The 18,628-nt window shown below is 43.4% G+C and overlaps 1 protein-coding gene across 7 annotated transcripts in view; it reads right to left on the minus strand.

Moving 5' to 3' along the window:
- LOC114872572 (POU domain, class 6, transcription factor 2) overlaps nucleotides 1–18,628 on the minus strand; it is a 215,708-nt gene that overhangs the window by 190,744 nt on the left and 6,336 nt on the right. For all 7 annotated transcript variants that reach the window (XM_046288588.1, XM_029179888.2, XM_029179892.2 and 4 more), the window contains exon 2: nucleotides 5,599–5,719. The gene's annotated coding sequence lies outside the window, so the exon portion shown is untranslated. The remainder of the gene's footprint in view (nucleotides 1–5,598; nucleotides 5,720–18,628) is intronic.

Consider the following 18,628-nt stretch of genomic DNA (forward strand, 5'->3'; position numbering starts at 1 on the left):
AAACAGAGCAGAACAGAGCGGAAGAGTGAAATATTTTCCAACCGAGCGTTTCAACGATCCTGGTGGTTGGCGTTGGTGGTAGCGAGCAATAAAATCCCATCTTGCGGTTCTCGCGTGCTAAATACTTTCGTTTTTCTTCGCCAACGATGTACTTGGCCGGCCCCGTTATTCCACAGGTGTTTGGCACTTCCGTAAGCGATAAAAGCCCGGCTCCAGGCCGACTTCCCGCCCTTTTCTCTCCCGCAATCTTTTCGCGCCACTTCGACCGAGCCACAACGGTTCGTCGACGCGTACTGTCCGATCCACCCTCTATTTTTCTCCTTTTATTCTTTTTTTTTTTTCCCCGTTTCGTCCATTTTATGCCTGGCACGCCACATCGATTCGAGGCCAACAACCAGAAACGGGAAACAATTCGTGACGACGAAGAATCCACGAATACTGACAACAACAACAACAATCGACGAGATGTAACGACATCATGGTCATTGCACCGTTCGGTTATGGTAGAACAATGTATCGCAGGTGAATCACGCGTAACCAAGCTATGACGGATACGCAGATGGTCGATGGGCATGGCCCATAAAACTTATTATCCACCTTTTACAGCCACGGTGGTAAATTTAAATTGGTTTTAAAAAATTCGCCGGAGAATGGCCTGCTGGCTAGAGGGATCGGATTTTCGAAATTGACGACGCGTCTGAAGCACGATGGACACGATCCATCCCCCTGGTCACCGGTCAAGATTAATGTTACCCGCGGATCAGTTACCCTCGAAACATTATCTGGCATGTGTCTTGGCGAGTCACGTATTTTTCGGTATTAATCAATTTCGATTTTCAGGAAATTCGAGCTGTTGATCTTTTTCTTAATTATTTAGAAGATGATTAAGGAGGAGAATCTTTAGCTTTCTCGAAGGGGATGAAGAGGCAATGATTTTCAAAATAAATTCTACTTCTGAGAATTTTAAGTCTTCTTCCAAAATGTTTCAGACCTTTAAGTTTATCAAAAGTTCCTCCAAATAATAATTTCAGGTTCAACAAATTCAATTCCATGATTTTTGTAATATTTGAGCAGCGAAAGAGCTCGATAATGTTTCATTCGATGCGCGACAGTCGGAACCGCATTTGGGGTGGCGAGAGAGCAAAGAAAATCGCGAGTGAATCAACGATTTAATCGCAACCCCCGCAAAGAGGAGGGGCTGTAACGTTGATCGTAGAAGGATTGGCGAGTGTCGACACATTCGTACATCCGTCGTGTCCCCGTCGACGAAGGGGTATTTGTTTAGCGAGCACCTCGATATGACATGATCAGCGCATTAACCCCGCTCGCATTTTTTTTCATCCGCACGCTCCTCTTCTAGCTGGCGCCTGCCTGGGATGCGTTTTTATCGATTCGTAGACCCCTGCCCCGATGTGCCGTGTATCTGTATGTCCACCTCCACACACGGCCACGTACAAAGCATCGATAGAGAAGCATACAGATTGGACCGAGCGTCCCTCTTTTTCGAACGCAACCCTCCTGGCCGGGCAGAACATCGCGAAACTTCCGAAGCGGCCAATAATAAGACCAACGTTTCGCTTCTTTCCCATTTCTCTGGTTAATTTTGACACCTGCTTTGAAGACGTTTTGGCAAACTTTCGTTCGAATGGGGACGAAGGAACTTTTCTTTAAAAATTTCTTAGAAATATTTGGAATGCTGTACGAGGGTGGAGAAGTTCAAATCGTAGAGCAGATGATAAAGAGAATCGAATTTGAAAATAATAGTAGCAGTTGTACAGAAAGATACGAGTCTATGGTAAGATTAGGGTTCATTATGTTCATTATGGGATACTAAAAATAAATTATTCCGAAGATAGTACCATGAATGCAAAATTTGAAGAAAAGTGATCGCGCAACTTCCGTCGCGTGACCTTCGGAAAATTCGAGCAACCCCCGTTCTCGCCAGGAGGGTGGTTGCGAAAGGTCCGCAAGAGAGCGGGCAGTCGGTTGAACGCGCACGTTAAGTCTCGCGAAGGCTTCTCCAATGTAATAATATTTCCATCCAATTCGACCTGAGGCCCACCCCCGGCATCCACCACCGGCACCCCCTCGATATATGCACCCCCCGTCGGTGGCGGAGCTCGCACTCGACCGCGCGCCCTCTCACCATCGTCTCGCGTGCATCCCCACCCCCAAACGTGCCGGGGGGTGGCACGTCGCTCACTACGTCATCTGTCCCCTCGACCAATCGACGGGCGGCGCGCATTTTTTCCCCGCGTCGAAAAAAAAAAAAAAAAACGTGGAAGCAAAGAACGAGAGGGACGAAGATGGAACGATGAACGAGGGAATGAACGGGACAAGGGGTTGCGCGTGTACAACAGAGACGGAGAAGGGAAACGGTCGAGAAAGAAGAGCCGAACGAGCAGAGAGCAAAAGAGGATACCGATACACCGGTAGAACAGGGGTTGACGGAGGGGCGGCGGGTGGGTAGAAAAAGAGCGCGCGGTTCGGCATTACCCCCGGAGCCCCGTTGCGGACCAATCGCCATACGTAAAGAGGCATTTTTTATGGGTGCCGCTCGGTCGGCCGGTTTGTGTGATAAAAATTGACCTAAGTCCTCTTCTTTTTTTTTCCACCTCCTCCTCCTCCTCCCTCCTATGACCGGTCGAACGACAGAGATATCGTTATACAAACGGGCTGAGAAACGGAGGGAGAAGGAACGATAGTGGAACGCGAAAGAGACGGAACTGCCAGAACGAACGAACCAAGGAGAGATAGAGAGAGAGGGTGAAACAGAGAACGGTCGCGTTGCGCACCGGCTATAACTGCCTAACATTAAAAAAGATGGGCTGTGTACGGGGTGGCGGTGGCCGGACGGACGAACGCGCGAGAGAGCAGGATAGGAAGGGGTTAGAGGAGCAAGCGGAGGAGGTGGTTGCTGGCTGCCACGAGAGGTGGAGAACTAGAGGCAAAAGGATGAAGGGAGAGAGGTCGTTGGGTTGCGAACGACGAGCATGGTGAGATACAACTGCGTTCCACGTATGTGTCGTTTTAAGGGGTGAGAGAACGCGAGGAAGACGGGGGTGAGTTGCCGTCGACTCGGGGGTTTGGGTCGACTCTCTGGCACCCGGTATGGAGGGGGCGCAAAATAATGCGCATAAAATGTAGCGTATTTATCATGGAGATAAAATGATGTGCTTGACTTTCAGGCGACCGACGCTGTTGGCATGCAGGTACAGTCCAGCTTGAAATTCAACCGAGTTACCCTCTCTCTCTCTCTCTCTCTGTATGTGTGGATATGTATGAAGCACGAGGGATGGTTTGATGCAGCCGAGAGGGTGGGTTTCGCCTCTCTTAGAAGGGTGGTGGACGTCGTGCGCCGCGACACGTGTGAAAGTGTCTCGATAACTTCGACTATTAGAGGAAGCGAGGCTGGAGGGACAGCACGATGTAATTGAAATCGTTTTGCTCGGCTATGAAACGTGTCTTTCCTTCCTTTGACCAACTCTTTATATTCTGTCCGCGCGCGTAAATATCGATGCCGGAATAATGTTATGAAACGGGCTATCTTCTATCAACGCTACGCTCTCTTGTTTACATCGTAAATCATTTTCTCCTCTATCTTTCGCATTTCGAAAATCGTACAAATCTGGGAAAATTGTACGCCACAAATTATCGCCTTGACGTTCAAACCAGTGTCGAACGAGAAAAAAATATCTATGTTGATGGATCTACGATTTATGTTTTTTATTTTATCCTCTTTATGTCTTCGAAATTTTGCACTTTTAAATAGATACTTTTTGGAAAAAGGGAAATATAATGGATCTTCAAAAAAGTGATCGATCGTCTGTCCAGATTTTAATAAAAATTTTTGATCAGCTTTCCAGTACTTCTAGTAAATAAAAATCGCAAATAGAATACGTCGATGAAAAAGGTTAATTATAATACACCGGTCGAAAGAATTTTTGAAATAATGATCATCGATCGGACGCGAGTTCGATAAAATCCATTCGTAATAAAATGCATTATAAACTCCGGAACACGGACGATAATATCCCATTCATCCTATTCAAAATTCGTTCGTGTTACCACTCGGCTAGTCAATTGTCGGTGTTGTGAAAAAAAAAAAATTCATATATATATATTCCCCGCCGTCCCTATTCGATCGAAGCTAAAGGATTTTCAAATTAAATTCGCTGCGAGCCTTCCATAATATTCATTCCCTCTGAAACCGCGTAATTACGTCCCACCCTGGCACCCTTTCGAATCACCTGAACCAACCGGTCGACCCATTTCAAGCGAAGATTACGTTGAAAACCCTTCGAAGGACTTTCCTTTCAGTAGGATAAGTAGGAAGGATTGATCAAGATCGAAGTTCCTGTCAATCACGCCGCACGATTCGCACGTGGATGCTAATGGATCGCAAACTGCCAATAAAATTATGAAATTGCGTCGAAAGGAAATTGGCATGAATGTCATTCGAATCTTTCAATCTCCGCACCCCTATTCGCAGTCTTGCCCTCCCATTTCCGGCCCGTTAGAGAAGATCATGAAGGTGATCGTGCTTCTTCGGTGTTACTCAATGGGGATGAACTTTCCCCACTCGATGGGACACTTCTCGTTCGATTTGAAATTCAGTTTACATTCGGGTGAAGATTAGAAATTTATTTTCATGTAAAAATATTTTATTTAGGTTACGAAATGATGGAGAGACTCGAATAAGGGATGAAATGGTTTGAATAAATAAAGAGCTTGAGGAAGTGGATATTCTGTGTGAAACAAACGGCCCGTAAGTAATTGCTAATTACTGACCATATTAATTTCAATTAAATCGCGCACACTCGCACGTCAGCGATTCTCCAATCGATTGTAATAATCAGAACGCGTTCGATGACCACCGAAAACGCGGGCCAAACTTACTTTCTATTTATTCATTTCGATGGAAAGTTGCTGTTTTGTTATCGGATCCGCGGTACAATTAAAATAATTGTACGTATTGTGTCCCGAATATAGTGAAAGTTAAATATTGTTTAAATTATGTAAATTAATGGAAATTCGAGCCACGTGTGAATTAAAGTGTGCTTATTAAAATACAGCGAGCCCAATATTGATACGTTTAAATGTAAATAAAAATTGTCGATCAATATTTCAGAGAGTATAATTTTCTCTCAAAGTATGTCATATCTAAGATTTCCTAAAATTTTCTGCAAAAGAACTAAAGGACACTATCGTCCAGTTCATCCTCGTAGAAAGGACCTCATCAATTTCCCCGTTTCCGCAGGAAAGGACAAAAAATAAACTTAATATGATCCTGACTATATGAAGATGCGAGCGAGCGACGTCCTTTGTTTTAAGCGAGGGTCGTTTGTGGTCCTGCCTATGCATACCCGCGCACACACTTAAACCGCACGAGTCGCACACAAGAAACTAGCTACCCTGTGTGTCCACCCTTCGTAATTCTATCAGAAGCCAATCACGTCCGGTGAAGGGTGGTCGTATCCATACATGCGGAAAATCGTTGAGGCGGAAACGTCGATTCCTGTCCTCGTGTCTTATGAAAATATTGCCCCACTGATGCGTGGGGTGAGAAGGTAGAAAACGTCTGTGAATTTCACTTACCCCAAATCCGCTATCTTTCCATCCCCTTCGAGCTGTTACACGAGGTGAAGAACCAGGATGTTTCGGTTTCATTTCCTTAAGGGATGAATGGTATACGAGCTCATTAACAAAGTTTGGATTTCTGTGAACAAAGGAGAAAAAATTGTTTATTAGAAAATTAATAGGAAGTGAGAGAAGAATATTTTTATAAAAATCTAGATCTGCAATCTCCATAATTTCTGTTCAAAATAAAAATGATAGCACGCGAAACAGGGTATCATTGCGTCAGATATAAGAAACGTGCTTTTCACGAAAGCCTCATGCAATTACCCCGAAGAAATAACGTTAATTCAGGAGCGTAGACGAAAGGAATGCTATGGTCGGGGTCTGTGGAAATCAGTTCGCATACATAAGTGTAACACGTAGGGTAGGGGGTGCGGTTTGTGTAAGCTTCTTTGCCACCGTCTTATCCTTCGTTATCAAATGTCAGGCACGCTTTCGAGGTGCTTAAATCCTCCCCTATTCCCTGTGTAATATGAGAAAAGTAGCCACGTTACGCGGGCCGCCAGTGAGAAAAAGTAGCTTAACGGGCTTTAAATTCACGGTATCTTTCGCTCGTACGAGAAAGGTCCACTTACAAAACAACGTCCCGTAAATCCGGCCCCGTACTTGCATTATCTTTCACGGAAAAGGAGGCAAACATTGCACGCGTCGGCGAAAGCTTTTCATTTCCGTAATATTTTAAAGTTATCGTGTCCAGCGGCGAATTTATACCCCAATAAAGTTTTTCGACTCTTTCGTAAAAGACTAACAGAGGGACAACCGCGTTACGCGGACGTTGGAATAAAAGAAGTTTGCAAATCTCGTTAATGGATCATTAAACGCTTTACTTCGTCTAAGCTTAAAATAATCTTTATCGTCTAACGAATCTTCTTCAATTTGGTATCGAATAAAAACTTGTTCCATAGACAATCATACTTCGAAAGCAATCGACTGAATTATTTCATATAAACAATTTCTAACAATAAGAAAAAAAAAGTTATCTCAAGTAGATTCAAGAATTAAGACTGTTACGTTCAAGTGCAATTCTAATCTAAACTGCAGCACTCTAAAATTCATAAATTCGATGAAACTACTAAACGTCTTTTATATTTCAGTGTAAATAAAATCATTAGACGAAGATACTTGAAAAATCATGGTACAATTAACCGTAAGAGCGTTTCACAAATGAAACGAAGGAACCAGTTGCGCAAGGTTCGCGTCCCTCGATGATGGGTACAAGGATGACGTGGAAGCTCATACGGGAAATGGTGATGTGCGCGTCGAGGGGTTGAAGGATTTTCTTTTTTAATTGAAGGGTTGATGGGCCCGAGGAAGATCAGCGAGGGAATCGAAGGAGCGTCGACACGAGTCGCGATGTGACTCATCTGTCGCGTGTTTTCGTATACATCGATGGCTATAATTAGTCATCGATGGGGGTCTCGATTTTCATTGCAACATTTATAGGCAGATAAAGGACCGTTTGGAAATTCAAGTGTCTCTTTCCCTTCGTTCGGTGTACTCGAGCACAGCGAAAATCGCGAAATCTGGAAACAAAAGTACGTTCCGGTAAGAAGAGGGTATAATATGGATCTCCATTTGAAATAAGCTCACCACCCTTCCACCCCAATGCCCCGTTCTTCTAGCACCCCCGTGTACCTAGTTTGTTGCGTTTGAATATTCAACGCAAGTTTTTTTCTTTCCTCCTTTTCTTTTTTCTTTTCCCTGTTTTTTTCCCCCTTTCTTTTTTTTTTATTAGCCTGTCCGTTCTCTCTCCTTTCCCGCGCGGCCCGGCAACAGACATCTTTATTCATTGCCTTTCCAAAGATATAATTGAGTAATTATTTATAATATATCTAGAATATGCATGCTTCACTTCTCCGACGGAATACATTACCGCTTACTACCCCTAAACGTAACCTCTTGTTACCGTTTGGATTTCTAGCTTGCACAGTGGTTAACACAGTGGCTCTCACCCCGTGCATTCTATCAGATCGCGCCAAACTCCTACTTTTCCTTTTTTTCATTCGTTTCCGCCGCTATGGACAAAGGAGAAAGGACGAAATAAAGGGTGACTGTGTTTCGTTACATTTTTTTCAACTGGCACAATGCAAACGGGTATACGCGTGCGAATGATCAGTAAAGACAAAGCATATGCAAATATTGAAATTGGTGCAACTTTGTAAGCAGAATTTTATTGAAGATAAAAACACTGAAAATGGAGGATTTTTGGAGTTTACCTTGCGTAAGCTTTTCTCTTTTAACGGAATTATGATTAAATTGTCGTTCTACTTTAGAACGTAAAATTTAATGGAAAAATAATTTATGACTGATAAATATCACCTTTATACTAATTTTATTTTTAATATCTCAACCCTGTATAAAATATTTAAAGACAAATTTTCATTATGAGCGTATCTGAAGTAGTAATTAAATGAAACCTTGTTATTATCCGAGAAATTGGATAATTTCGAAATTGAACGAGGAATAAGAGAGATAATGAGGTAGGGAATTAATCGTTGGTTTGTTCAATGCAGCTGTTCGTATTACCTGTTTATGATTACCTCACTGCTTATCGGCAAACTTACCGTTCTTCGTGCGTTGGAAAACGGGCGCGAAACATGAAACCCCGTAGAGCGGGAAGCCATAATTTCGCATTAAGCGGTAATCGCAATCGGAGTAAGTAATCGATATATTAGTCGTCCGTTAATTAACGTCCTTGTGATCGCGATATAGACTGGCTGGCCTGTCAACAGTGAAATTTACGAGCTGGCTCCGTGTTAGAAATCAGCACGGGCGTATCCTTTTCGGGTCGCTCGTTCTGATAACTGGTTTGCTCAAGGAGGAGAAAGGTTCGTTTCTTCGCGTATCGCCGATAAAAACCGGTAAATTCGTACGAAAATTATTGCCCGGTCAATCGCGAATACCGTGCGTTTGACAACGAAAGTCAGCTGACAAAATGAATTTCCTTTGATCATAATCATTTGTCGAAAATAAATTTTATCTCGGATAAGAATATGGCAAAAAAAATATACTTCTACTATTTGCATTTGAATTACAGTAACGAAATGTTGATTACGAAATAAGGAAGCATTAAGTATAAATCACTGAAATTGCGGTACTGTTGGTATGATTGATAGTCGCTTTAATTCTTCCTCAAATTAAGGGCTTTGTTGATTAGAGAGAAACGCGAAAGGAATAGCGAAAAGTTTTGCACGAAGAACGTAGAGAAAAGGAGGTGGTGAAAGTCGACACGTAGCTGTCGACTACGGGTCTTATTTCATATTTGTAAGAAATTATGGCGTGTCTGTCGCGTGTCTGACTGCAGTTAACCCGCAACGTTTGACCTGACCCACGCCTCGTCTCGATCTCTTCTTTTCCTTTCGCGACTATCCTTCATTGTCTCTTCGATCCTTTTCATTTCATATTTCTCGTACACTCAGGTTACGACGATTGTTAATTAAAAATCTAAAGAACACGATTTTCTTACTGTCACTCTAATAAGGATCGTCCAGTGTAGCATGGAAGATCTTGGATCGCGTCCATCGATCAAAGCAAAAGCATCCCCTCGAATAAAAAGAGCAAAAGGCTCGGTTGACTCGGGAAGAGTTAGGTCGTAGGAGGAGATACGATATCCCTGAATGGCAAGTTGCCGAAAATGGCGTTGGGAATACATCCCAGCAATTACCATTACGTGGCTGAAGTTGGTCCGCTGGTCGGGTAGCATAATGCTGTATTTAATGGGCAGCAGTGCAGGGCCGTGTGTGACACGATATACGAGGCCGAGTCAACATATATCCTGTCAGATTTTTAAAATGCCCTGATTTACAATGACCATTGTACTGTCCGCCGCATATCTATTGTCGCGCCCTTGCCAACGGATATCCACAACCACTTTCTGTGTCTAACTCCCGGTTATATTCAGCTCGTAGCTCCGTGTTCTCCACGATTCCGTGCACCTTACGCGAAAGGATTCTCTAACTACGTCACGTGCTCCCAGTTTCAGCCCGTTTCTGAGAAGGGATTTAACGATTAGAGGGGCGGGGAGTTCGATCGTCCTGCTGAAACTAGACAACCGCGTTACAGACCGCGATATGGATTCCATAGGGAGACCTGGTGGCGAAAGGAAGGGTGAAAAATAATATTGGCAATAATGGCACGGGGATTGCGATTCGGGTATGCGCTTAGAGAAGTCCGATCGATTATTTTTTTAAATAAGAAGCAGAGAAAATTAAGCAATTTAGAGAAAACGGATCGATTTGATTTGTGCGGTCACTTTCGTAAGGGTTGAACATGCTCGATTTAAACCCCTGAAAAGCCATGGGGCAGTTAACGGGTATGGGTCGCGTTCAATATCGGTGTATCGCCGATTATTGGGGCGCTGATGGAAGATATTATCAGATTAAAGTATTGTCTGCGAAACAAGAAGTCAGCTTTCGAATGGAAAAACGTTTGTATGAAATAAAGTGGCGGATTGAGGATGGTTAACCCTTTAGTTGAGAGGGTGAATTGTTACTAAAAAAATTATAAATTTTCCTTAATAAATAAAATTTACGCTACCTCCTAATGACACGAGAAGCTTTGAAGAAATATTTCTTCGGTTGGAAACTGGATCGCTGTCGATGAAGCGAAATAAATGCGCGCGGAATCGAATAATAACGAAGCTGATTCGATGGACAGGCTACCTCAAGTAAAAAGTCGTTGCCACTTCGTTTCGCGTGTACGTGGCCACCATAATTGGTCGATTTTACTCGTCGCAGTCACGCACCAACGGCCAGGACGAAGGAGAAAGACGAGTTAATGAAATCGAAGGCGATATAGCCTGCTTTATGATCGAGATTGTTATACGTATTCGTACAATATGGACCCGCTACCAATTGATTAACCGCGATTCTCGTCGCTCCAACGGGCTTAATTAAGTTATCGATTTATTTCCTCTATTGTGCCACGTAAAATCTTGCTGCTACTTCTCTGAATACCTAAGCAATCGTTTATGGAGCTCGTCACGTCCTATTGAGGACTTACTGAACCAGTAAGGAAAAATATTTAATTAGCAAAATTTTTGCACCTCCACCCACGAGTTAAAAAGTCTTCGTGTACACACCTTTCAAATTCAATTTTCGCAATAAATCAATACCGCTTATTAGCAAAGGGACATGAAAAACTGGCCACAATATTTTAGTCAGCAATTGTGCCCTGTATATCGTGGTTTATCAAAATCTCGTCTCGCGGACCGTAAATTGCGGAATCCATTAAATTAGGCAACCGTTCGATCGTAAATTTGGTCGCTAAGTCGAACGGTGATCCCATGGGTTCAAGGTGAGAAGTCGTGCAGTAGCTGGACGAGAAGAGACTAGGAGTGAAACGAAAAGGTGGCCGAACGAACGTGGCTGATTGTAAGTTATACGTGACGCGGTTGCTTTATATCTCTGGAGCAACTTTCCGCTCTCGTAAAGTTGCTTCGTTCTCTCTCAACTCTCTCTGTTCGTCTTGAAAAGCCTCTGAACGCATTCGCTGCTTTTTAACGCTGTAGATTACTTGGAATAATTCCTTCTGATCCTACCATCTCAAACAAAACATCGTCAGCGTCAACGTAATTACCAGTCGTGTAAAAGTACAAATGAACGGATAATAGGATTCCTTTGCTAGGAATTTTATGATCGTTGTAAGATATTCGAAGAGCGATTCTTGTATGTTAATTATAAGAATTCTTGCTCATTTTATAAATTTAATTCCGATAAATCGGATCGTATCGCAGGATGATCATCGACATGCACGATCGCGTTGCGAAATACCCGGGTATGTTCAGGGAAGAAATTCGTTCCGACGCAGCCGGCCAATTTACCAAGCAGTATCACCAAGACATATCGAAGTTCTAAATTCACGATTTGCGTCAAAGTTCGACACTGTTTGTGCAGCATACGCCACGGTTAGTTTGCCGGTGGTCACGCGAGACCAGGTCTCACGTCTTGTACCCTGTACTATAGCTCACATTCTGTTGGCTGGACACTTGGCGACGACCCATCCCTCATCCCTGTCCTAGCTGTCCGGAGCTTCTAGGTACTGTCCAGTCACTGAACTCTCGAGCAACTTCTGTTATTATAAGTTAACCCCCTGCCCCTCTCTGCGGGGGCCAACTGCAACGGCAGCCCGCTCAGATTATGGCCATCAGCCAGCGACCCGAGATCTGGGTAACGCCGTACCGAACTTCGCTTCGTTTGTATAAGGAAGTGTTTCAGGTCATCCGAAGAATAACACGTTCGACCTCTTGTCCGTCTCTTCAGGGACGTCAACCGTGCTACTTCGTCCATCGGAATAAGGAACAAGGATTTTCAACGTCCAAAGTAATCGTTCTACGTTAGCTATCAATCGACTATACGGTGAAGAAAATTCGAACAATGAACGTCACAGTGAAATTATTATTCAAATTTCAAGCTTTCTATCACGCTTATTCAGGCGTTAAGTATTCAGGAATTCAGAAGTAGACATGAAATAATGATAATTTTATTTTCTGAGACCACCCACTCGTTTTAGGAGAATTCAAAGGCAGAATAAATAATTTACATTAAATGAGCCATCGTGGGATGTAACAGTGATCGCGATCAAGTTTTCAGTGGGAGAAAGATAAATAGATCGGTAGCATCGATCGAAAGAATCAGCTGAGATTTTGAAATAATGCATCCTCCGGCTATGAATCGAGCCTGTTCTCTGATATGCTGGACGTTGCGTGTGGTAGGTGCTCGTTAGAAAATGTCGAATCGATGTTCGAACACATAGCTTACAAAGAGCGAGCTGCTGAATCATGTGCTTCATAAAGTATCATCGGTAAACAATTAACATTCGTGTTGCGCCTGCCCACGCGCTATCGCGTTACGAACGAAACGCATAACGTTTAACACGTTCCTTCGATTCGCCCTAACAATTTGCCCGGGGGCTGTTACCTCGTTAAGTGACAATCTCAGGCGTTGACTTGAAATATTAGACGATCTTCCTAGATGTCCGAAGCTATTACACTTATACTTCGAATTATCTTCGAGTGGAAATTATACTAGATGGTCCATTAGCGTCTATTATTGGATAGAATAGAGCAATGGACGGGTCAATTTTAACACCTCGATGGTCGGACATTTTGTAGAATTAGAAGATTATTAATAAATTTTCCAATCGAGAAAAGTATAAAATTTACTATTACCTAATGAATAAATAAATAAGATAAATTCCATTCCCCATAATTATTGACAAATTATAATTTTACGCAGCTGCATAAACCAAAATCGTTACCAAAATTAACTGCTGCTTATCAAAATTGCATAAAACCCAGAATTTATATTAACCACGTTACTCAGCACCGTCCAATTACAACACAACGAATTGATTTTTGCGTCAGAGTAAAGAGAACAGTTAATCGTCATATTCTGGATACATTCATAAATAATCGTGTACATAGTGGCAACTAAATTGCGTAATGATACGGTCTGGTATCGATAACCTATCTCACGGCGGTGGTACGCTTAACGAAAAAAACTTCCTTGCCTGATAATGATTAGAGAGAATTTATTTTTCCTGCGTTCCATGCCACGATGCACCCGTTAATTTCGCACGGAATTAATTTCTCGACAGTGGTTCACCGGGACCGGTCCATTTTTTTTCTTCATTTTTTAGTCAAAGATCACGAGTTATTACCTCCGTCCATGATCAACCTCTCTCTCTCTCATTACGAAAAGTTAAGTCCAGCGAATTATCGAGAATTATTAGCTCTTACCGGACTGGATCACCTCGTACGAGATCGGTATCGATACGTATCAATTAGAGGACGAATATTAATGAGTGACCATGCAACCGGGACAACGTAACGCTTCTGCTTTTGCACGATCCGAGAGAACGAACAGGTATTCGTGAGTATTTGACGAGGGGGGAATCTGGAGTTGTCCCAGGAACGACGATAGGGAGAGACGAAGTGAAAAAAAAGGAGCAAGAAGTTGATTGAATTTTACCGCGGTACGATGTACCCGGTGCATACACGTACCGTGTATATAGAAATGCAGACGAGTGTTACTAGTCGTCGGGTACAGGTGTGTATTTACAGTCGGCTGCAGATACTTACGGCGGCCACTTTCGATGTGACGGTGTTATAAATGGGAATTGAATCGAACCACCGTCCACGCCTTCCCAAGGTTATCGTCCGACTGAAATCTATAGGGCAGAGATACAATCTAGTAGACACGCTTCGTAAATTCAATTACGCATTAACAAAAATCCACCCAGCCTCTTCGATCAGCCCCTCAAGGTGGAGGGGGATAAATTGCCCGGAGATAAGATGAATGGTAACGCGATATTAATTCCGATTTTCAAGCCGGTGTGTACCGAGATCCTTAATGCGATTTTACTCGAACCAGATTTTACACTGTCGGTATGCGATTTACGAATATTGATACAATATATCTAATTTGTTTTTATAATTAAGAATTTTCCTTTCCGAAGATGGTATCGTTGGGGTACGTCAGAGATGAAACTATATAATTTTCATAAACAGAAGCGTTCGAGTTGATCACGCTATTACACGACATTCGAATGGGAATAAGGTGAACGGGTAATGATGCACCCTCTGGCATTTTATTTGTTACACGCGCCTCGCTGGCCGGTCTTTCGCGTCATTTGGTGCGAGGCTGGGTAATCATCCGGTCGGCGTGATAGGACCGAGGCTACTGGGCGTGGATAAATCTGTAAGCTCAATAAGGCTAACTGTGATTAAGTGCTTTCCTGGCTGCACAAGAAGCCTCGCGGCACTGCAACCGCGACAAAGATTTATACCGCCACCGTGAAAACCGCGATCGACGGAAGAGCGGAGATCTTTCTGTGAAAACGAACCTTTAAGGACCCTTCCCTGTTAATTACATTGTATGGTGGATATTAATTCGTTTTCGTCAGCCTGATTCATTCTGTACGACGAAGGAATACGAAACGGTGCTTGAATATTCTTTCTTTTATCGTGTTAATTTATCTGCAAAGATGTTTTCTTCTTGTTCATTTTCATAATGGGATTTTTTGTTTGCAACACGGTGTAATGGAGCTTTGCACGGGGTGGGTCATTGATGTCTCATGAAAGAATATGTAAATTGACAGGTGTCTTCGATATTGAGAAGCTTGGGATAATGGAACTCGTGAAGCAATAATTTCTTAATTACCGAGGAATATTTTCGATGATTTATTTTTCGCTGTAAATGGCTCGCTCATTAATAAACGAAACAGAGACGCGGTTGCAATTTTAATTATCAAATTGCAACAAAGTGTAATTGTGCAATTCCTATCCCACTACAATTTAATTTCTAGCATTGATTAAATATAACTAAATTACCTAAGAAAGTAGTCAGAAAAATTTATTTCAATCCTGCAATAAAGGGGCCAAAACTGGATAGACGTATATGGCATCAGAGAAAGACTTTCGTGCGTCATTAAGGGTACAATTAAAAACGAAGCGGGCAATAAAATCGCGCATTAACGTAACGAATGTCGAGCCATGCTTCATATCCTTCTGTCGCGGCCTGTCGCGGCGTTTATATCGCCGAAGCAATTGGGAGCCCGTCCAACTTTACCGTTCCAATGTTACACGAAGAAGGTTGCCCACGGCTCGCATAATTAGCACGTCGAAGAAGCTCTTCTTTGTCCACCGTTTGCAAGCTGCACGATCCTCTCCATTGGATACCATTACCCGACGATGGGGAAATATGCGCACAGGAGTCGCCGGGCAATAAATCATGCTCGTAAACGTAACGCGGAAAGTACGGTCAGCTGTCCTCGGACCACACCTTTAGAAATTCGTTCCGTGTTCATTAATAAATAAAATACTCGTTCGAAGTAGGCCGTGTATGGTTAACTTCCACGGTGTAATTAATTTCCGTGTCCGAGAGGTTCCATCGGTTCGTTCATTCTTTTTTTCTTTTTTTCAACAAGCTTTCCTGTCGCTTGAAACGGTGGCAAACGTGAGATTCTTATTGTATTAGGGTAAAATGTTGAAAACAGAATAGTTTGAAAGATGTCTCAAATCAACCATTCATTGGTTAATAGATTATTCGAGAATTCTATTAACTGTCCCAGGAAATACAAGAAAAATAAATAACTACCAAGCTTTCAAGCAACTATCCACGCATACCACGAACAGCTTATCAATTTCTGAAGTAGCTATCAAGCGTTATCAGCAAGAAACGAGCGGTCGAAACGCTAATCGAACACCGGCCACATTGTCGACATTACCGAGTTAAAGGTTAATAACTACAGCACCGAGAGGACAGCCCACGCGATTACGGCAATTAGAAGACGTTATCACGTCGAACGATCAAGCCAGACGTCGATGTTTTGCCGGTGTATTAATCGACCGTCCGTAGGATAATTCGAATAGAGTCCCATACCTCGTTCCCGTCCCGTAACGAGCTCGCAATACGAAACACCGCAATGTAACGAATGCCGAATTCGAATCGACTACTTTGTTGGCTGATTAGTCCTCTCGGATCCTCTCGTAAACGTCAAATTTAGACCGGACAAAAACGCGGGCAATTAAAATGCAGCCTGATTAACCCACGACTACCATGGTGTACCGTAAAAAACAACGTTCCGCCGATGACTTAGACGAGCAACGCGAAACGAACTGGTCGCAACAATGTACGATAATGAAGAATTATCGCCGCATAAGACCCGATGGGAATAGGCACGGGGATACTCGTTAGCGGATCTGGCTCGTAAAAATCATCGCGGTTAAGCGCGAACGGGCATGCACGCGGGGTTTGTCAGGCAATCGGGCCGAATGGTATCGCGACGAGACGAGAGGAGAATCGCTTTGCAAGAGCCAAAGGCGAAACTCCGCCTGGAGCTGTCCGAAAGCAGTTCGTTTTGCTCGTCAAAGGGAAGCTAACCCGAGCTTCACGGGACCCATACCTCTTCCGTAAATCCATAGGAACTTGTTTATCGCGATTGGCCGTCACCTGGACGCGGCTAAGTCCTTAACTCCCGCTCGTTGTTGAGGATTATCGGGCGGATCAGGTGACGGCGATCGGGATCGCTGATGACTCGGAAATATCGACCGCTTGGGATCTTGAAGAACTACTGGAATGATCGTTGCTTGGTTTACTTTGTCTCTTTCTCTGAGGAAAGGGTGGTATTCTCCTCATAGACGAAGGGGTTCAAATTCCCATCCCAACCCCTATAAAAAGATTATATATCTTCCTATTTCTACAAAACTGCGAAAAATAAACATCCCCCTATCATCGTCGAAACAACGAAGAATTCCAAGCAGAAAGTCTCATTCGCCATTCTATTGTATCGAACGGAGAGTAAACGAATCGAATCGGTCGGCAGGGTAACAAAGTTAAACGGTTTCAAAGTCCCTTAAGTGAACTGTCCGAGATGTTCGCGCCGTTCGAAGTGCGGCGTATCGAATGCGATCGTTTGGCATGGTGCGTGCTATCCGTAGCGAACAGTAGGCTTTAAAGAGGCTTGAATCCGAGACACGAGCGGCCACCACATACGTATTAGAGGCAATATTTTAGCGGTACTTTTAATTTCGCCGTGATCGTAAACATTTCGACGCGTACGCTCGCGCGTTTCGTGCCGCCGCTAGGGGAGGAGGCAAGGAAACGGAACGGACAAGCCGAGAGCTGTGTATTTGCATATTTTAATGAGGCGCTGCACTGGGCGCAGAGTGCCGCGGGAGCTGGCCGATGCACCGCGACGGCAGCAGGTAGCCCTCGGTTTACCCTGGCCAACGTCACTCTCAAATGCCGATGATAATGCGACACGGGGAGCCTAACGGGGAAAATGGCGTTGTCGGTGAATCAATCGATCGCGCGAGGGGTGTTTGACAATTGGGAAATGTGTCCTTGTTTCGTAGAAATAAAATGGGGCGAAATGCGATCGTTACCGTCGCTGATTAATTTTCGACTAGTACACGAAAGGAAATGAAAATACATTTTTAATATCGATCCGAAGAAATCGTATCGGTGATCCAGGATACAATCGTGGCAACCACGTCGCAGTGGCAGGCTACAATGAATCTCCAAGAGGGCCCGCGGAGGCTGCAAGAGTCCCGTCGACTCGGAGTGCAAATCTGATTGGCTCATGAATATTAAGTTCGGCCCGCAATTATTATCTGCGTTATAAATCGGGCGACCTGCCTCGGCCGGCTTCTCGAGCCCAGGCGTTATTATCCGCATTCGCACACTCGAGCAAACCGCACGTCTACACGCGAGAGAACGAATGGCACACACGCTCGACGATGTTGTATCTTCACGCAACGCTTGCGATTACCCCCAAGTGTTAATTACTAATCTCGCCTCTGCTAATTATAATTAACGCCTTTCGGCTCGCGATGGCCTTTCCAGCCGAGTCCGTGGACGATGCAAAACAAAAGGACACATCGAGAAGGTTCATGAGAATCGACTTTAACAGCCTCCACATCAACCTTCTATGTTCTGGTTTATTCAATCCAGAATTGATAATTAAAACAAATTCATAATTGAAACGGATTACTTATTAACTGGTGAAATAGGGTCTGAAAAGTTCCATGAAATTTTTTAACGAGTTATCCTTATAATTAGCGATGGGAGGATTAAATACTAATTCATTCTGTTAAAAATTTCTAATTATTTCTGAAATATTTTTCAATTAATTTTCAGTACTTTTCACCTCTCTATCATGATCATTTGCCGATAAAAAAAATCAATGTGTATCAAGATCAAATGGATAATGTTCCTTGATAGGAAGACATGGTATAAATGTAAAAATGTTGCAACTTCTGGAGATCGTTTTATAATAAGACACCGGTTTTGAATGGGTTAAAAAGAGATCAGAAGGATACTTCTGTGAGAATCAGCAGAAAGTATACACGGCTTTCGGACCGGTTTCCAGCTACCTCGAACGATTCGTGAGATTTGCGAGACCGGCTGATACGTAGCTTTTCTCGATCCATAAAGGGGTTGTTGATCTAATGCGCATCGTAACTCGATCGGGAAAGTTGTTCCCT

Source organism: Osmia bicornis, chromosome 14 (genome assembly GCF_907164935.1).
Source record: "Osmia bicornis bicornis chromosome 14, iOsmBic2.1, whole genome shotgun sequence".
Classification (NCBI taxonomy): Eukaryota; Metazoa; Arthropoda; class Insecta; order Hymenoptera; family Megachilidae; genus Osmia; species Osmia bicornis.